The sequence below is a fragment of the Oncorhynchus clarkii genome, chromosome 22, assembly GCF_045791955.1.
Source record: "Oncorhynchus clarkii lewisi isolate Uvic-CL-2024 chromosome 22, UVic_Ocla_1.0, whole genome shotgun sequence".
Taxonomy (NCBI): Eukaryota; Metazoa; Chordata; class Actinopteri; order Salmoniformes; family Salmonidae; genus Oncorhynchus; species Oncorhynchus clarkii.
Window position 1 is genome coordinate 26460709 of NC_092168.1, and position 17914 is coordinate 26478622.

Genomic DNA, 17914 nt, shown 5'->3' on the forward strand with positions numbered 1-17914 from the left:
GGTACAGCCAGAAGAGGACTGGCCACCCCACATAGCCTGGTTCCTCTCTAGGTTTCTTCCTAGGTTTTGGCCTTTCTAGGGAGTTTTTCCTAGCCACCGTGCTTCTACACCTGCATTGCTTGCTGTTTGGGGTTTTAGGCTGGGTTTCTGTACAGCACTTTGAGATATCAGCTGATGTACGAAGGGCTATATAAATAAATTTGATTTGATTTGATTGTAAATAAGAATTTGTTCTGAACTGACTTGCCTAGTTAAATAAGGGTTAAATAAATTAAACAAAACAAAAAGGCCATTCTACTGCCAATGTTTCACTATGGAGATTGCATGGCTGTGTGCTTGATTTTTTACACCTGTCAGCAACGGGTGTGGCTGAAATAGCCAAATCCACTCATTTGTAGGGGTGTCCACATACATTTGTATGTATTTTGTATTTGCTATAATTACATTTCTGTATGTAGTTATGGTTCAGTGGACTGGGCAGACATATTCATGAGATCAGAAAGTGAAATTTATGTAATATAAACACTCATTAGGTTGTTTATCTAGGATTTGCACTGAGACTCAGGGTCAGGGAGCCAGTGAAGCAAGGTCAGGGGTATAGGCATATTTATAGCTTCCTCAGAGATGCATTCACCCATACTAATAACAGTAATAGCATGTGTCTTTAAAACTTCTTCAGGATTGGTGGGTCCTCTGTGGGACGGTTGAGCTAATGTAGGCTAATGCGAATAGCATGAGGTTGTAAGTAACAAGAACATTTCCCAGGACATAGACATATCTGATATTGGCAGAAAGCTTAAATTCGTGTTAATCTAACTGCACTGTCCAATTTACAGTAGCTATTACAGTGAAAGAATACCATGCTATTGTTTGAGGAGAGTGCACAATTTTGAACATGAGAAGTTAGTAATAAACAAATTAGGCACATTTGGGCCTTACAGACGCACTTATCCAGAGCGACTTCCAGGAACAATATTAGAGTTAACTGCCTTGCTCAAGGGCAAATCTATAGATTTTTCACCTAGTTGGCTCAGGGACTCGAGCTGAGAAAAAGAAAGAGAAAAAGAAGACGAGATGTGTGTGGTGGTGGCATTCTCACTGCGACATCACCAATTCCACTTAGGTGGCCATTAATCCATATTGCTTTTGAGGTTGGCATTGACTCCTGCCATTTTGAACAGAAATGCAATGGTTCATTGTATCAGTCTAAAACTTTGCACATGCACTGCTGGATTCTCACAGCCAAAATATATATTGCACCTAGGCTGGAACCATACATTATGGCCTCTCTTGCATTTAAAAGATGGTAAAAAAAATACAAAAGAACACTGTTTGTTGTCTTTGTATTATCTTTTATCAGATCTAATGTGTTATATTATCCTACATTCCTACAAGCTTCAAAGTGTTTCCTTTCAAATGGTACCTAGTATATGCATATCCTTGCTTCAGGGCCTGAGCTACAAGCAGTTAGATTTGGGATTTGTCATTTTAGGCAACATTTGAAAAAAAAAGTGCAGATCCTAAGAAACGAGAGAGACATTTACAGTGTAAAAGGTCAGTTAGGTCTAGGACTGTGGCGGTCATGACATGTCAGCCAGTGATTGGCAGTTATTTGCTTGACAGTCTCACGGTAACTGATCGTTAATTATCATAAACACATTTAGCATCTCCTGGCTTCCAAACATAGCCTACAAGCCACTGATGCTGACTATTGGATTTATTAGACTTTTTGTCAAATGTAGACGTTCCATAGTCTACACCTTCACAATACATTCATTATGTATTTCAGACAGGGCTAAAGAAACATGATATAAAGAAAATGTAGTCAATTTCAGAAGAACAGAATAGCATACTCCTTGTCCTTATGTTAGGCCCTGATCTGGCTATACCATATGGCTGTGGGCTACATTAGTTCATTTAGCAGACAGGATTTTCTTAGAATTCCATGGCATTATATTTTAGTATGAAGAGTACAATAATTATTGAACATAACATCCTATTTTATTCAGTTTTCTCCAAAAGATTTCTGAGGGAGTGCACACATGCAACTACTCTGTGTTAAGCCGTTAACAAAGAAACAGATCTTCCTATTCCTAATATAATAATTATAATTCCCTCTCCCAGCTGTGTGTTCCGAAGCACCTCTCACTCAGATAGCTCAATTCTTATCAGCCAATGCCCGTCACGTGATCGAGGCTTTCTCACAGGCTCCAATTTTTTATTCGATTTTTGAATACATTTGCATTGATGTCAGAGTGACAAGAATGCTGAGTACCAGGCAGTTAAGCAAGTTTGGTAGGCTAATAATGTCCATCAGCAGCATCAGAGCTTGGAGAAGTCCAATTACCGTGACTAAACGGTCACGTGGAATTTGACTGCCGTCACAACTTGTGACCGCCGGAGTGGCGATATTACAGTCACCGTAACAGCCATAGTTAGGCCACTCTTTAACCTTTTCCCTACAGATGACTCTCATCTTATGTAATCAGTTACAAGGCCAGGGAATGATGTGATATATGTGTGTGTGTTTGTGTGGACTTAAAAATGTTTGTGTTTGTATGTGTGTGTATAATATACATATATATCTTTGTACTCATTTGCCCCAGTTGTACAGTCATTTGGCCCATAGACAGGGTAGAGGGGAAGGGAGTGTGATCAGAGAAGCCAACACATTCAGCTGTATGCAGCCTGCCAGCCTGGCATCATCTTGTGTGGCACACATTAACCTAGCCTGCATGGATCACTGGTTACCATGGCATCCACACTGTGCCATCCCTCCCCCACCCCTATTAGCCCCCCTCCCCCTCTGAATGCCCTGCCCTGATGGTGGCAAAGTGCCAGGCATTTAGTGTGTGTTTGTTTGTTTAGCAGTCAAACATATGCCTATACCCACCACCCCATCCTAAACACAAACATATGTACTGTATTCACATGTACAACAAACAAGGTAAATGAAAGACAGAAACACACTTAGTAATAAACAAATAACAAACTCCAAGGTAGATATAGGAACACAGGAGGACATACACATACATGCAAGCACGTGATGAGGTTTAAGTCTGTTGGAAATTAAGTAAATGGCGACAGAGAATCTTTGCAGGGCTATTTATAGAGAAAGCAATCTGGCCATGGACTATAGATAAGCCTATAACAGCTGTTGACTAACAATACTGCAGTGTACAAACATACACAGGGGGGGCCTTTGGGCAGTGTGGGGACCGAGAAAGAGTTCACACCATGAAGCCAGACATGTCTGACAGTGTGGGTTAACAGTGAGAGTCAAATAAAGCCAGAAGCATAGAACATAACCTTTAAAACATATACAGCTCAGGATACATATGGTTAAATGTAATGCATGTAAACTCAGCAAAAAAAGAAAAAAACGTCCTCTCACTGTCAACTGCGCTTATTTTCAGGAAACTTAACATGTGTAAAGATTTTTATGAATATAAGATTCAACAACTGAGACAAGAACAAGTTCCACAGACATGTGGCTAACAGAAATGGAATAATGTGTCTCTGAACAAAGGGGGGGGTCAAAAGTAACAGTCAGTATCTGGTGTGGCCACCAGGTGCATTAAGTACTGCAGTGCATCTCCTCCTCATGGACTGCACCAGATTTGCCAGTTCTTGCTGTGAGATGTTACCCCACTCTTCCACCAAGGCACCTGCAAGTTCCCGGATATTTCTGGGGGGAATGGCCCTGGCCATAGCCCTCACCCTCAGAGCCAACAGGTCCCAGATGTGCTCAATGGGATTGAGATCCGGGCTCTTCGCTGGCCATGGCAGAACACTGACATTCCTGTCTTGCAGGAAATCACACACAGAATGAGCAGTATAGCTGGTGGCATTGTCATGCTGGAGGGTCATGTCAGGATGAGCCTGCAGGAAGGGTACCACATGAGGGAGGAGGATGTCTTCACTGTAACGCACAGCGTTGAGACTGCGTGCAATTACCACAAGCTCAGTTCGATGATGCTGTGACACAGACCATGACGGACCCTCCATCTTCAAATCGATCTCGCTCCAGAGTAAAGGCCTCGGTGTAACGCTCATTCCATCGATGATAAATGCGAATCCGATCATCACCCCTGGTGAGACAAAACCGCGACTCATCAGTGAAGAGCACTTTTTGCCAGTCCTGTCTGGTCCAGTAACGGTGGGTTTGTGCCCATAGGCGACGCTGTTGCCGGTGCTGTCTGGTGAGGACCTGCCTTACAACAGGTCTACAAGCCCTCAGTCCAGCCTTTCTCAGCCTATTGCGGACAGTCTGACAATGTGTAAAAATTGTGCGTTCCTGGTTTAACTCGGGCAGTTGTTGCCATCCTGTACCTGTCCCGCAGGTGTGATGTTCGGATGTACCGATCCTGTGCAGGTGTTGTTACACGTGTCTGCCACTGCGAGGACGATCAGCTGTCCGTCCTGTTTCCCTGTAGCGCTGTCTTAAGCGTCTCACAGTACGGACATTGAAATGTATTGCCCTGGCCACATCTGCAGTCCTCATGCCTCCTTGCAGCATGCCTAAGGCACGTTCACGCAGACGAGCAGGGACCCTGGGAATTTTCTGTTTGTGTTTTTCAGAGTCAGTCGAAAGGCCTCTTTAGTGTCCTAAGTTTTGCTAACTGTGACCTTAATTTCCTACCATCTGTAAGCTGTTAGTTAGTGTCTTAACGACTGTTCCACAGGTGCATGTTCATTAATTGTTTATGGTTCATTGAACAAGCATGGGAAACAGTGTTTAAACCCTTTACAATGAATATCTGTGAAGTTATTTGGATTTTTATGAATTATCTTTGAAAGACAGGGTCCTGAAAAGGGGACAATTCTTTTTTTTGCTGAATTTGTGTGTGTGTGTGCGTACTAGGTGTTCATCCAGTAAGTATTTTCATTGAGCTGGTTAAGATACCATACCACACCACATGACTCATGAATCATCTTACCGGTGTGTTCAAGAACAAACAAAAAAACCTGCATTCACTTTAGATATCATCCAAGGTCAGAAAGCCGGAGGGAGAACATTTGTGACTAAGACATACAAACACACACACAGGTCCTACACATACAGTTGAAGTTGGAGGCTTACATACACCTGAGCCAAATACATTTAAATTCAGTTTTTCACAATTCCTGACATTTAATCCTAGTAAAAATCCCCTCTCTTAGGTCAGTTAGGATCACCACTTATGTTTAAGAATGTGAAATGACAGAATAATAGTAGAGAGAATGATTCATTTCAGCTTTTATATCTTTCATCACATTCCCAGTGGGTCAGAAGTTTACATACACTCAATTAGTATTTGGTAGCACTGCCCATAAATTGTTTAACCTGGGTCAATTGTTTTGGGTAGCTACCCACAATAAGCTGGGTGAATTTTGGCCCATTCCTCCTGACAGAGCAGGTTTGTAGGCCTCCTTCCTCACACACGCTTTTTCAGTTCTGCCCACAAATTCTCTACAGGATTGAGGTCAGGGCTTTGTGATGGCCGCTCCAATACCTTGACTTTGTTGTCCTTAAGCCATTTTGCCAAACTTTGGAAGTATGCTTGGGGTCATTGTCCATTTGGAAGACCCATTTGCAACCAAGCTTTAACTTCCTGACTGATGTCTTGAGATGTTGCTTCAATATATCCACATAATTGTCCTGCCTCATGACGCCATCTATTTTGTGAAGTGCACCAGTCCCTCCTGCAGCAAAGCACCCCCACAACATGATGCTGCCACCCCCGTGCTTCACAGTTGGGATGGTATTCTTCGGCTTGCAAGACTCCCCCCTTTTCCTCCAAACTTAACAATGGTCATTATGGATAAACAGTTCTATTTTTGTTTCATCAGACCAGAGGACATTTCTCCAAAAAGTACGATATTTGTCCCCATGTGCAGTTGCAAACTGTAGTCTGGCTTTTTTTTAATGGTGATTTCGGAGCAGTGTCTTCTTCCTTGCTTAGTGGCCTTTCAGGTTATGTCGATATAGGACTAGTTTTACTGTGGATATAGATACTTTTGTACCTATTTCCTCCAGATTCTTCACATGGTCCTTTGCTGTCCTGGGATAGATTTACACTTTTCGCACCAAAGTACGTTCATCTCTAGGAGACAGAACGCCTCTCCTTTCTGAGCGGTATGATGGCTGTGTGGTCCCATGGTATTTATACTTGCGTACTATTGTTTGTACAGATGAACCTGGTACCTTCAGGCGTTTGGAAATTGCTCCTAAGTATAAACCAGACTTGTAGAGGTCTACAGTTTTTTTTCTGAGTTCTTGGCTGATTTCTTATGATTTACCCATGATGTCAAGCAAAGAGGAACTGAGTTTGAAGGTAGGCCTTGAAATACATCCACAGGTACACCTCCAATTGACTCAAATTATGTCAATTAGCCTATCAGAAGCTTCTAAAGCCATGTTGAAAGGCATATTCAACTTAGTGTATGTAAACTTCTGACCCACTGGAATTGTGATACAGTTCATTATAAGTGAAATAATCTGTCTGTAAACAATGGTTGGAAAAAGTACTTGTGTCATGCACAAAGTAGATGTCCTAACCGACTTGCCAAAACTATAGTTTGTTAACAAGAAATTTGTGGTGGTTGAAAAATGAGTTTTAGATGACTCCTAATTGTATGTAAACCTAATTGTTTGTAAACTTCACACACACAAGAGAAGAGAGAGTTGTTAATGGTCACAAACACCCAAAACCTCAAATGTAAAGAGAGAGAAGCGAGCTGACAAACTTTTCTGGTACGCAATCCAACCTCCGTGGTTCCAAACCCCTTCATGCGAAATTAAATAGTAGCCCAAGTACAGTGCATCATGATTCAGGATGAGAGAAGGAAGGCTTGTGAGACTTGAGAACTAACACTTGTCTGGTTGAATGGCTGACTGGATGCTTCTTAACAGGTAACAGGCTCAGGACATGCCTTTGCTCACCGCTGTTCTGCCGTTGAGTATGGCAGTTAACCCCCACAACAACTGCTCCCCGTTTAATGCAGCCCCCCGCACCCATCTGATTCAGAGGGGTTGAGTTAAATGCGGAAGATACATTTTTGTTAAATGACTAGGTATCCCCTTTCCCTTCTCTTTCCCCAACTGGTGTAGACTTTACAGTGAAACGCTTGCGTAAGAATATATATATATATTAGTAACAGTTAAAACATTTAAAATATGCAAGAATGTAGCTATATCCAGGGAGTACCAGTATTAGATCAATGTGCAGAGGTATGAAGTATTTGAGGTAGATATGCACATGAAGGCAGGGTAAAGTGACTAGGCATCAGGATAGATAATAATAAGGTATTTGAGGTAGATATGCACATGAAGGCAGGGTAAAGTGACTAGGCATCAGGATAGATAATAATAAGGTATTTGAGGTAGATATGCACATGAAGGCAGGGTAAAGTGACTAGGCATCAGGATAGATAATAAGGTATTTGAGGTAGATATGCACATGAAGGCAGGGTAAAGTGACTAGGCATCAGGATAGATAATAATAAAAGTCAAATAAAGAACAGAGTAGCAGCAGCAAATGATGAGTGTAAAAGTGTATGGATGAGAGTGTGTGTGTGTGTTTGTAAAGTGTATGAATGTATGTTTGTGTTGTGTTGGTATGCGTGTGTGTGTGTTGTCTGTATGGGTTTTGTGTGGGAGTGTTAATGTAGTGTGTGAGTGTGCGTATGGTGTGTATATATAGTCAGGTGAGTGTTCTTAAGGTCAGTGCATATAGTTTAGGTACCATTAATTGACTATTTAGCAATCTGTGTATTTAGCAGTATTATGGATTGGGGGTAGAAGCTGTCTCGGATCCTGGTTGTCCGAGAGTGGATGCTCCGGTACCATTTGCTGGACAGTAGCAGAGAGAACAGTCTTTGGCTGGAGTCTTTGGCAATTTTCAAATCAAATCGTGCCTTCCTCCGACACCGGTTGATATAGAGGTCCTGGATGGCAGGGAGCTCAGCCCCAGTGATGCCTCCCCAAAGAACACACAGTGTAGTAGGCTACCTCATCCATGATGAGTGCATGGCAGGTGACAGGCAGCCACAAACTCTCCTGCATTGCCAGTGGGCAATAAGGGTCTAGAAAAATATATGGGCAAGATAAGGTCTCCAGCAACCTTATTCAATAAACGTGTGTGTTTATACCAGTAAAAAGAATGATAGGAAAGGGCAGGTCCCTTCCAGTAGAGGCTGCTGAGGGAAGGATGGCTCATAATAATGGCTTGACTGGCATTTATGGAATGGTATCAAACACGTGGTCATGTGTTTGATACCATTCCATTCCAGCCATAATACTCCGTTTCGGCCATTAGTATGAACCGATCTCTCCTCAGCAGCCTCCTCTGGTCCCTTCAGTATGCAGCATGGCTATACAGGATGGATAAGCATTAGCCAACAACAGTGTAAACCGTGATCATGAACTAGATTCAGCCCGCGGGACGATTTTTCTTGAGCATCGGTCAGGGGGCCGGAACATAAAATAATTTGTAGACTGCAAATTGACCGCAAGAAGCCCAAACATATGTGGTATTTGACAAAACCTCATCATTTTCCAACCTTGCTTACGTTTGAATACGATCACCTGTCTCTCTATTATGCGTGGGAATACTTGATTTGATACAGATATCCAAAATGTAAATCACTTGGATCGGCTTTCCTGGTGTTTTTAGTATTTTATGTCCAACAATAAAAATATAACAACAACAATTGTTCCTCAGACAATTTGGGGGGCTAAATAAAACCACGGGTCGCCAGTTGGGGAACCCTGGTGTATATAGACCTCCTTCAAAAAGGGACTATAGCAGGCTCTTCCATCTGTACAACATTACTACCACCACCAATAGTCAGTAGTGATGAACGGTAAATCTAACCCAATGAACCCGCATCCGATCGATCCACCCACGAGTTCAAATATAATAGACGACTCTTTAGATGTAATGACCACGGAAAGCTATAACACGGGCCGAATATCTGTTGCACCGAGTAGGCTACAGTTTCAGACAGTCACATGCACTGTCTCTGGTTTCGAGTGTTTCATAAATTACATGCCAGCCCCCATGTCACCGAGGAGTCGGCGAATTTCAACGGTTACGCAGTCAGGCCTACATTGTGACAAATAACTGCATGCATGAATGTACGGCGTTACATTGTAGCATGTTACATGAAAAGCAACCATTTATCATAGCAGTGAGAAATAACAACCGCGTCAATGTAAAGTGTACTCAACTCGCGGCAGCGGTACTGAACTTCCGTTGTTGAGCCCCCGAATACCGCTGAATTCCGATGCAAAGCACAAATTAATTGGCAACATGACATCTACAATGCGCACATGCATCGCTAATAACTCACCTTTTTATGTTGGCGACATTCCTTCACTCCGCGTTTTGGCGTGAAAACAAGCTGCTATGCTTACAGCTGGGCACACCTAGGCTGCAAATCCAACTGATCCAGAGGCGGTGTTGCTGCTTCTCCAGCAGATAGCTAGCAGATCCGACCCGCTTGCTTACAACTACACTAGGGTCCAAAGGGCTTGCTTTCAGCTGCACTAAGGTCCAACAGGCTTCCTGTTTAGATCAAGGCGGAGCTGGAGCGAGTAACTGCTCGGAAAACGTACCTAAATGAGGTATGAGAAATGTTTTTTCATTATCCAAACTGAAAAGTTGGAACTACTGCTAGTGTTTTATTTTTTTTTTTTATTTTTTTTATTTAACCTTCTTTATTTAGCTAGGCAAGTCAGTTAAGAACACATTTTTATTTACAATGATGGCCTACCAAAAGGCAAAAACCTCCTGCGGGTACGGAGCCCCGTCCCCGCAGGAGGTTTTTGCCTATATATATATATATATATATATATATATACACACACACACACAGTGGGGAGAACAAGTATTTTAAACACTGCCGGTTTTGCAGGTTTTCCTACTTACAAAGCATGTCTGTAATTTTTATCATAGGTACACTTCAACTGTGAGAGACGGAATCTAAAACAAAAATCCAGAAAATCACATTGTTTGATTTTTAAGAAATTAATTTGCAAGAACTACAGGAAACGTATAATCTCTGTAATTGCAAACAAAGTATGTATCAAATACTTTTGTCATGCAATAAAATGCGAATTAATTTCTTAAAAATCATACAAATGTCTGACATTTATTTCAGTGCGCAAACGTGGATTGATTTAAAAATAATCTTAAAATTCATTCTAAAACTCACAGGCAGCCAGTGCAGACTTTAAAACCAGTGTAATGTGTGCTTTCTGTCTGGTCTTGTACTGCAGCTTTCTGTATGTTTTGCAGTTGACCAATGGCTTTCTTGGGTAGACCAGACAGGAGATCATTACTGTAGTTAAGCCTGTTTGTAATAAAAGCATGGATGAGCCTCTCTATATCAGCCTGAGAGAGAAATGGCAGCACCGTGGCAATGTTCCTCATGTGGTAAAAAGCTATTTTGGTCACATTCCTAATGTGGGATTCTAAATTGAGTTCAGAATCTAAAAGGACACCTAGTTTTTTTACCTACTGTTTTATCATTATTGCCCATGAATTAAAATGTGCGACAAGATTCTTTCTCTGTGCTAACAATAACTACCTCGGTCTTGTCTTGATTTAGCTGGAAGAAGTTGTGAGTCATGCAAGTATTTAAATCAATAACACAGTCTAATAATTTATCCGTGGGGTTAAAATCCTCTGGTGACACAGAAATGTAAAGTTGTGTATCGTCTGCTGTGCTTTCTGATAACGCTGCCAAGGGGTAACATACAGTGCCTTGCGAAAGTATTCGGCCCCCTTGAACTTTGCGACCTTTTGCCACATTTCAGGCTTCAAACATAAAGATATAAAACTGTATTTTTTTGTGAAGAATCAACAACAAGTGGGACACAATCATGAAGTGGAACGACATTTATTGGATATTTCAAACTTTTTTTAACAAATCCAAACTGAAAAATTGGGCGTGCAAAATTATTCAGCCCCTTTACTTTCAGTGCAGCAAACTCTCTCCAGAAGTTCAGTGAGGATCTCTGAATGATCCAATGTTGACCTAAATGACTAATGATGATAAATACAATCCACCTGTGTGTAATCAAGTCTCCGTATAAATGCACCTGCACTGTGATAGTCTCAGAGGTCCGTTAAAAGCGCAGAGAGCATCATGAAGAACAAGGAACACACCAGGCAGGTCCGAGATACTGTTGTGAAGAAGTTTAAAGCCGGATTTGGATACAAAAAGATTTCCCAAGCTTTAAGCATCCCAAGGAGCACTGTGCAAGCGATAATATTGAAATGGAAGGAGTATCAGACCACTGCAAATCTACCAAGACCTGGCCGTCCCTCTAAACTTTCAGCTCATACAAGGAGAAGACTGATCAGAGATGCAGCCAAGAGGCCCATGATCACTCTGGATGAACTGCAGAGATCTACAGCTGAGATGGGAGACTCTGTCCATAGGACAACAATCAGTCGTATATTGCACAAATCTGGCCTTTATGGAAGAGTGGCAAGAAGAAAGCCATTTCTTAAAGATATCCATAAAAAGTGTTGTTTAAAGTTTGCCACAAGCCACCTGGGAGACACACCAAACATGTGGAAGAAGGTGCTCTGGTCAGATGAAACCAAAATTGAACTTTTTGGCAACAATGCAAAACGTTATGTTTGGCGTAAAAGCAACACAGCTGAACACACCATCCCCACTGTCAAACATGGTGGTGGCAGCATCATGGTTTGGGCCTGCTTTTCTTCAGCAGGGACAGGGAAGATGGTTAAAATTGATGGGAAGATGGATGGAGCCAAATACAGGACTATTCTGGAAGAAAACCTGATGGAGTCTGCAAAAGACCTGAGACTGGGATGGAGATTTGTCTTCCAACAAGACAATGATCCAAAACATAAAGTAAAATCTACAATGGAATGGTTCAAAAATAAACATATCCAGGTGTTAGAATGGCCAAGTCAAAGTCCAGACCTGAATCCAATCGAGAATCTGTGGAAAGAACTGAAAACTGCTGTTCACAAATGCTCTCCATCCAACCTCACTGAGCTCGAGCTGTTTTGCAAGGAGGAATGGGAAAAAAATTCAGTCTCTCGATGTGCAAAACTGATAGAAACATACCCCAAGCGACTTACAGCTGTAATCGCAGTAAAAGATGGCACTACAAAGTATTAACTTAAGGGGGCTGAATAATTTTGCACGCCCAATTTTTCAGTTTTTGATTTGTTAAAAAAGTTTGAAATATCCAATAAATGTCGTTCCACTTCATGATTGTGTCCCACTTGTTGTTGATTCTTCACAAAAAAATAAAGTTTTATATCTTTGTTTGAAGCCTGAAATGTGGCAAAAGGTCGCAAAGTTCAAGGGGGCCGAATACTTTCGCAAGGCACTGTATATACTGAACAGTACCGGACTCAAGATTATTATAACAGATTATAACAGAACATGGCCAAGATGTTCAAACGTTCATAGATGACCAACAGGGTCAGATAATAATAATCACAGTGGTTGTAGAGGGTGCAACAGGTCAGCACCTCGGGAGTAAATGTCAGTTGGCATTTCATAGCCTATCATTCATAGTTAGAAACAACAGGTGCAGTAGAGAGAGAGTCCAAAACAGGTCCGGGACAAGGTAGCACGTCCAGTGAACAGGTCAGGGTTCTATAGCCACAGGCAGAACAGTTGAAACTGGAGCAGCAGCATGACTAGGTGGACTGGGGACAGCAAGGAGTCATCAGTCCTGAGTCCTGAGGCATGGTACCAGGGCTCAGGTCCTCAGAGAGAAGAGAGAGAGAAAAGGAGAGAGAGAGAGAATTCGAGGGAGCATACTTAAATTCACACAGGACACTGGATAAGACAGGAGGAATACCTCAGATATAACAGACTGACACTAGCCCCCCGACACATAAACTATTGCAGCATAAATACTGGAGGCTGAGACAGGAGGGGTCGGGAGACACTGTGGCCCTGTGCCTGTGAACAGGGAGTGATTAACAATAGCTTGCACTTCATCAGATCTGCAATTAAAAACTGTTTTGAAGGAGGTGGTGGGTATAGGATCGAGAAGGAAGGTAGAATGCTTAATTTGTGATATCACATTCCTGAGCATCGCTGTGTCAACCAGGGAAAATAAATCCATAGTGCCTTTGCGTGTTAGGCTAGGGCACATATCATAAAACTTCTCATCAGGTCTTGCTTGACTGAGCCTAATGTTAATTATCTTATCTCTGAAATTTACTGCAAACTCATCACATTTAGATGTGGAGGAAAATTCACATTTAGGATTTATCAGGCCATCAATGGCTGAGAAGAGCACTCTCGAATGATTCTGATCATTAGTGATTAAGTTAGAAAAATGAGCCCATCTGGCATTTCTAATTGCCTTATATATGCCAAGTTGCTCTCTCAGAATATCATAATGGACCTGCAACTTTGACTTTCTACACTCCCTTTCTGCAATTTCTCTTGAATTGATTAGTTTCCTCACTCATCCAAGGGGCTCTCTGTTTGGATGTGGCTTTTTTCAACCTTTCCTGGAGCTATGGTATCAATGGTTGTCCTTCATTTGCTATTAAAGTTGTCAACTAAATCATCACAAGAGGAAGGCAGAATAGGTGAATGAGTATTGTTCATACACTCAATACAATCTGTAGCAACTTCAGAGGTAAGATAGCATTTCTTAATAACGTGTTCAGTATTACCATGCGCTATGGGCTACAAGCTAGTAAAAAACACACAGTGTTGATCAGATAAAGCAACATCAACAATGGAGGATATGTCAATAGAAAGTCCCTTGGTAATAACCAGGTCCAGAGTATAGCTGCAGTTATGGGTGGGCCCAGTAACATGTTGGATAAAGTCCATAGAGCTCAACAGATTCATAAATTCAATGACCTTGGAGTAAGTCTCTTTGAGCTCAGTAATGAGGTCATTCACAAGAAAGGTTTTATTTGTGATCTAACATTTAAAAGTGCCATATTCAATGAGTGTGGGCCACTCTGCCCATGGAGCATCTGCCTCGTGGTAACCAATGGAATAACAACCAAATTATTAACGTTACAACCATGTTTTCTGACAGTCTCCAATCTATCAGAATGGTAGGAGATTGCAGTTTGTGTAAACTCACTAGAAGGCGGAGTAAAAGGAACATACACACTCACAATAACCATAGTGCCACTTCTACAGGAGTTTAAATGGTTTCCAATTCCTCTGTTGCTTATTCTGACAGGGAGACCTGGAGCACTACCAGACCCTGTCCCTCAGTCTGACAGGGAGGACTAGAGCACTACCAGACCCTGTCCCTCAGTCTGACAGGGAGACCTGGAGCACTACCAGACCCTGTCCCTCAGTCTGACAGGGAGGACTAGAGCACTACCAGACCCTGTCCCTCAGTCTGACAGGGAGGACTAGAGCACTACCAGACCCTGTCCCTCAGTCTGACAGGGAGGACTAGAGCACTACCAGACCCTGTCCCTCAGTCTGACAGGGAGACCTGGAGCACTACCAGACCCTGTCCCTCAGTCTGACAGGGAGGACTAGAGCACTACCAGACCCTGTCCCTCAGTCTGACAGGGAGGACTAGAGCACTACCAGACCCTGTCCCTCAGTCTGACAGGGAGGACTAGAGCACTACAAGACCCTGTCCCTCAGTCTGACAGGGAGGACTAGAGCACTACCAGACTCTGTCTGTCAGTCTGACAGGGAGGACTAGAGCACTACCAGACCATGTCCCTCAGTCTGACAGGGAGGACTAGAGCACTACAAGACCCTGTCCCTCAGTCTGACAGGGAGGACTAGAGCACTACCAGACCCTGTCCCTCAGTCTGACAGGGAGGACTAGAGCACTACCAGACCCTGTCCCTCAGTCTGACAGGGAGGACTAGAGCACTACCAGACTCTGTCCGTCAGTTTGACAGGGAGGACTAGAGCACTACCAGACTCTGTCCGTCAGTCTCTTAAACAGTTTGCAATGTTGCTGGAAATAATCTTGCAACCCCTGCAGTTGTGTTTGCCTGCACATACACACAAGTCAAATTCAGTCAGCTGTGTAGCCCATGACACTGTAGTCTGGGCTACACTCTGCTGTATAATAGATAAGGACCCCCAGAAGCGTTGTGTCATTACTGTCCCTAGCCACTCGTCTTATTAAACTAAATCCTTACTGTTTGCAGTAAGTGTGAAAGGATAGCCTGTTTTTACCTGTCCAATTCTTTCAGATATGTGAATATTAAAGGGGTAGCTGTGGCTAAATATCTACATTGAGAATGGCCAGACTCTCCTTCCTCAGTTTGTTTGTGTGTGTTCCCATCTTTTTAATGCACTCACATTTGAAGGGCTGCTGATCATTGACATGCTTATTTCTACAACAGTCTATAGTATTATAGACCAACAGAGGGCAGCCTTGCAACACAGAATTATTTCACACCCATTGGCATTGATTCTCTGTGTGTGTGTGTGTGTGTGTGTGTGTGTGTGTGTGTGTGTGTGTGTGTGTGTGTGTGTTTCTATATTTTTTAGGTTGGTACTGTTGTCCTATTTCACACATGTACACATTTTTATTATATGCATGTGAATTGGAAATGTGTTTTTTTCATATGCCAACTCCCCCCCGAGACACCCTTGGAGAGTGGGGTCACAACCAGGGATCAGCCATTATTGACATTGACCCTGGAGCAATTACACCCTTAACCACTCGGCTACCTATTGATGTGTGTTTTTGTATCTTATACCAGAGTCAAACATAATTTTTCTCCACTCTCTGTCCCCCCACCTCGAAGCTTGTGGGATTCTTACGGCCCATCTGTGTGTGGAGACAAAGGGCCTATAGGCCAGCTCAGGCCCAGCTCTCGCCCAAGCCCCTGCTGCTGGAGTGGCCACAGACAATACCCCATCCCCCCTAGGACCGAGTGAGAGAGATTTTTTAGTCACTGGCCTACACACAATACTAATAATGTCAAAGTGGAATAATGTTCTTAATTATTATTAGTATTATTTTTTTTACAAATGTATTATAAATGAAAACCTGAAATGTCTTAAGTCAATAAGTATTCAACCTCTTTGTTATGGCAAGTTCAGGGGTAAAAATGTGCTTAACAAGTAATATAGTAAGTTGCATGGACTCACTCTGTGTGCGATAATAGTGTTAAACATTATTTTTGAATGACTACCTCATCTCTGTACCTCACACATACAATTATCTGTAAGGTCCCTCAGTCGAGCAGGGAACTTCAAATACAGATACAACCACAAAGATCAGGAAGGGTTTCCAATGCCTCGCAAAGAAGGGCACCTGTTGGTCGATGGATAAAAATAAAAAAGCAGACATTGAATACCCCTTTTAGCATGGTGAAGTTATTAATTGCACTTTGGTTGGTATATCAATACACCCAGTAACTACAGAAATACAGGTGACCTTCCTAACCCAGTTGACGGAGAGGAAGGAAACTGCTCAGGGATTTTACCATGAGGCCAATGGTGACTTTAAAACAGTTACAGAGGTTAATGGCTATGATAGGAGAAAACTGAAGAAGGATAACAACATTGTAGTTACTCAACAATACTAACCTAATTGACAGAGTGAAAAGAAGGAAGCATGTACAGAATAAAAATATTCCAAAACATGTATCCTGTTTGCAACAAGTCACTAAAGTAATTCTGCAAACTATTTGGCAAATCAATTAACTTTTTGTCCTGAATACAAAGTGTTATGTTTGGGCAAATGTAATGAAATACATTACTGAGTACAACTCTCCATATTACCAAGAATGGTGGTGGCTGCATCGTGTTATGGGTTTGCTTGTAGTCGTTAAAGACTGGGGAGTTTTTCAGGATAAAAAACAAATGGAAGGGAGATAAGCACAGGGAAAATCCAAGAAGAAAATCTGGTTCAGTCTGCTTTCCACTAGACACTGGGAGATTAATTTGCCTTTCAGCAGAACAATAACCTAAAACACAAGGCCAAATCTTCACTGGAGTTTCTTACCAAGAAGACAGTAAATGTTCCTGAGTGGCTGAGTTATATGTATATAATCTATGGCAAGACCTGAAAATGGTTGTCTAGCAATGATCAACAACTCATTTGACAAAGCTTGAAGAATTTTGAAAAGAATAATGGACAAATATTGTACAATCCAGGTGTGCAAAACTCTTAGATTTACACAGAAAACTCACAGCTGTAATCTCTGCCAAAGGTGATTCTAACATGTATTGACTCAGTGGTGTGAATACCTATGTCAATTTGCAAAAATGTATAAAAACATGTTTTCCCTTGATCATTATAGGGTATTGTGTGTAGATGGGTGAGAAATAAATATGTTTAATCCATTTTGAATTCAGGCTGTAGCACAACAAAATGTTGGGTTATGGGGTATGAATACTTCCTGAAGGCACTGTACATATATTTCAGGATGTTGTGTATCCCTGGAAATATTCAGAATTCATGTAAACATAACAGTTTGAAAACTTAGCTTATCCAAAAGAAAGTGGTCTCTTGGCACAATTTACCCCAGGTTTAGGGTAGATGAACATAGGGACAGGGTAGGCATATAGGGACACATTTCTAACACATTGGGAAGAAAACATTTCAATTCTGTCCTAGAGGGAGGCAAACCCAACTGCCCGTTCCGCCACAAGGAGTCGCTAGAGTGCGATGACCCAAGTAAAGCCCCCCAATCAAACCCTCCCCTAACCTGGACAACGCTGGGCCAATTGTGTGCTGCCCTATGGGACTCCAGATCACAGTCGGTTGGATTACAGCCCGGGGTCGAACCTGGGTCTGTAGTGAAACCTCTAGCACTGCGCTAGAGTGCCTTAGACCTCTGTGCCACTCGGGAGACCCAGGGAGGCATTTGTCATCATTTGAACTTGACTAAGCACACAAATGTGTGGTGTCTTCAAAGTACTGTGCATAAAACTGACAAAGTGTCCATTAACCATTTCCTCA

At 42.2% G+C, this 17914-nt stretch overlaps 1 protein-coding gene across 2 annotated transcripts in view; it reads right to left on the bottom strand.

Annotated features, from left to right (window-relative positions):
• Positions 1 to 9464, bottom strand: part of LOC139380651 (vang-like protein 1) — a 61180-nt gene extending 51716 nt beyond the window's left edge. For both annotated transcript variants that reach the window (XM_071123546.1, XM_071123547.1), the window contains exon 1: positions 9337 to 9464. The gene's annotated coding sequence lies outside the window, so the exon portion shown is untranslated. The remainder of the gene's footprint in view (positions 1 to 9336) is intronic.
• Between the last annotated feature and the right edge of the window lie 8450 nt (positions 9465 to 17914).